We start from the raw sequence: 3,688 nt of genomic DNA, 5'->3' as shown, positions 1-3,688 counted from the left end.
TTTACAATTTTCTGACAATATACAAAATTTCTTGTTTCTACATAAATGCAAATATTATTTCAAATACTATGGAAATATTGCTATATCTGCCATCAAATTTATGAAAGTCAGTATATTGTTTTATAATATGCTCATGAACAAAATTCATTTATATAATATAATCATACTTATAAGAGCACTTATATGAGCTTACACATTATAGTTAATACACAAAGCATTTCTTCCTGGGTTAAACAGTAATTACATTTTCTACATCACAATTTAAAATGCAAAATTTAAGATAAGATTTTGTACTTATGAACTGCTTTCATCATCAAGAAATTGTATATAAATAATACTAGAAGTGATCATTGATTTCAAAGTTAGAAAAGTTGACAGCAGTATATATAGCAATATACTCAAGTAAAACAATACTAGATACAATTAGCTTCTCTGAAAGAAAATCCTCCCCTCTCGGTCAAAATAAGTTCTTATGTTCCAAGAACACAGTCCTCCAAAAAAACAAGGTAATTTTTGATTTATTGATATTTTATTCTTTTGGAAAAATGATTTCTTTGAAAACTGATTTTCTATCTATTATTGAAACACTTATTAATAGAAACAATACTGTGTCCAAGAGGTGTTTTCTTGTTAAATATATCTTTAAAATTTTAGTAATAAGACTGAATAATGTCAAATTCATACTCGGAAATTATCATATTAAAATAATAAAAGAATGGAAATATAATTTTTAAGTTTATTAAAATCATTCAATAAGAGAAAACATCTAAGCTCAAAAGTAGAGTCACATGTCAATAATTATAATCACATTAAGATAGCTATTTCTATTCAGTAATTCTAATTACTCGGTTCCATTATAGCCAATTATAGATTATTCACATAATTTCTATTATCATGCTATGAAGAAGATGCTCTTATTGATCATTTCAAATCCTGCAACTTTCAGAGGCTGGAAAATTTGCTGCAGGTCACAAAAATAATCATAGAGCAAAACTTAAATGTAAATTTTGATATATAAATTGATACAGAGATATAAACATACAGATGTACAGACATATGTATCCATATCTAGATGTATGTATGTATTTATCTTGATGTATAGATACCGAGATATATAGATATCTATTTCTAGATATGTTTCTCTTGTATACTGAGTTCTTCCTATTTTTTCACTTTGCAGTAAAATCAAAAGGCGATTTACTTATAGTTACAGACTATGAAACAATATTAGAAAGAATGACTCTCCTTATCATGTCATATATTTGGTCTCATAATGGATAGGTACAAACTAGCAGAAATTATACCTACAAAAGTAAATTTTATATTATTAAACTGTATTTAGAACTTATTATTGTGAATACATTGTAAAGTATATATTCTTTATATATATTTTTATGTAAATAAAAATATATATGCAGCTATATCTTTAATTATTTAGTGTTTTTATTTTTTGTGATAATTGCCCTCAATATAAAAAGATTATGTTCATGAGCAAAGGACCAATGCATAAATTACTCTACTGTTTTGGAGAAATTAGCTAAAGATAAAATTAAGCTAAATGACAGCTTTAAAATACTTCTGAATTGTCTATGGCCATGCTACCCTGAACAAGCCCGATCCCGTCTGATCTTGGAAGCTAAGGAGGGTCGGGCCTGGTTAGTACTTGGATGGGAGACCACCTAGGAAGACCAGGTGCTGTAGGCATTTAAAAAATAAAAAATAGGGGATTGTAAACTGACAAGGTCCTTATAATCTGTGAAGTCAACCAAGGGTTGTCTTGCCAATAAAAAAAATAAAAATAAAATACTTCTGAGTTTCAACAAAGTGTCTTAATTTTGAGTGTTTAAAAGTGATTCTTTTAGACGCTTGAGAGGCCTTTATCTACATAATTTTACATGTAAGTATATAACATTTGCAGTGCTTCAGAACTCTTATTATTCTATTTTTCTATTTTCAATGTTAGATGTTTGGTGAAAATTGTGCAACTGCAGGAAGTAAGTGTTAGAATTGTAAAAAACAAAAATGCATCTTGGCATATATCCAGTATGTATATTTGTGGTCTGACTAAACAGAGATCAAATTTTAAATTTATTAATTAGGAACACTATATATTTTGAATAGTATCAACCATAAAACTCATTGTATTTTTACTTATGATTTTAATATCACTTAATCCATAAAAGTGGCCAAACTGTGTGAAACATGTGTGATACAGGGCAGAACACCTTAGAGCAAGCCAGCACATTCAGGCTCAAAGATGATCTTTGGGCCATTAACGCTCTGCCAGGAGCTATTGGTCATTTACCAGGGAGAGGCTAACATAGGTTCCCACATGGCAACAAAAATGTATGACCTTATGTCAGATTATAAAGTAATAAGTGGGCCAAAATGTGCATTTTCAAAAGTCAGAAAAGTAGAGGTACTACATAAGAAATGGTAAAAATATGTGATAGGAGAAAACTTAGGGAGATGATCTGAGTTGAGCTTCAAGTAATTTCTAAAGTTTTTAAAAGTTGTGTTGTTAATGTCTTAGCTTTTGCATATTATAACAGTTAAAGGTGTTGACAGGTACAGAATATATGACACTTTTCCTACTATTTTTTTCTTTTACAGTCATGCATAGTCTTCATGTAAAAATAATGTCAGAGTGTATTTGCGATGATATATTTTAACATGTAATTTCGATTTGAATTTAAGAATGTAAAAAGTATAACATTCACTGCTTCTGAACACAAGTATTGTCTTTGTATTCAGGATTGGTGATTCATCTGTATTGCATCAAAAAAGCCATGCCAGCTGGTCAGAGCCTGAGTCATTTCTGAATCTCTCACTGTTCGACCTCTATTAGCTAAAGGATTTGTGTCTACTGTAGACAAATTTGTGTCTACTGTCTACTGCAAAATATTAATTCAAATATCTACATTTACATACATTACCAGTAAAAATAAAATTGGAAACAATATCCATTTTTAAACTTGTTTAAATAATAATGTCTAAATTTAAATGAAAGATTTCCTCAGTTCATATAGTTTTTTTTTTTCCACTTCAGATATTATATATGTTTTTAAGATCAGTGATAATTGGCATAACAGGTATCAATTGCTTTCTTTTATGGAAGAGACTGAGGTATGTGGGGAGTAGAAATGGAAATCTTAGTGTTGCATGTTTGAGTTCCTGGTTTTTCTTAAAGTGAATGGTAACTGGCTAGTGAGATGCAACAAATTCCCTGAGAAAGCCTGTAAAACATAAAACTTGAACTCTGAGATGGATTCAAATGGAATTAAACTTAGTCAAGATAAAAGACGTTCATTTTGTTTTAAGTTTTCAGCTGATTCTAATGTACACATTTGGCAAAGTACCAACATATTTTATAAAGCCTTGTACTTTATAAACACAATCTGTATTTATACTTCATTATAACTTAAATTAGTCCTTAGCTTGTGAATAAAGGTATATGATGAATTAAATGTGAACTTAATCAAATAGTCACACTCCCATTCGCAATGAATAATCCATGTATTTCTTTTGAGGAATTCTACTTTTTTTATCAGTTATTCATAATTATTTCTCATCTTTCTGGACAGATCATAATATAGAGGGAGTAAACTAATAAGAAACATACTAAGTAACAGATTTAAATATGTACGAAGAAAGCCTACGCTGTTGTAAACACTTGGTTTATACACCC

At 29.2% G+C, this 3,688-nt stretch overlaps 1 pseudogene; it reads left to right on the top strand.

Annotated features, from left to right (window-relative positions):
* The first annotated feature begins 1,585 nt into the window (after window positions 1-1,585).
* Window positions 1,586-1,704, top strand: LOC112481343 (annotated as a pseudogene).
* The last annotated feature ends 1,984 nt before the right edge of the window (window positions 1,705-3,688 follow it).

This window comes from Pteropus alecto, unplaced genomic scaffold, assembly GCF_000325575.1.
Source record: "Pteropus alecto unplaced genomic scaffold, ASM32557v1 scaffold14, whole genome shotgun sequence".
In the NCBI taxonomy this organism is placed as follows: domain Eukaryota; kingdom Metazoa; phylum Chordata; class Mammalia; order Chiroptera; family Pteropodidae; genus Pteropus; species Pteropus alecto.
This window is presented reverse-complemented; position numbering and strand designations above follow the sequence as displayed.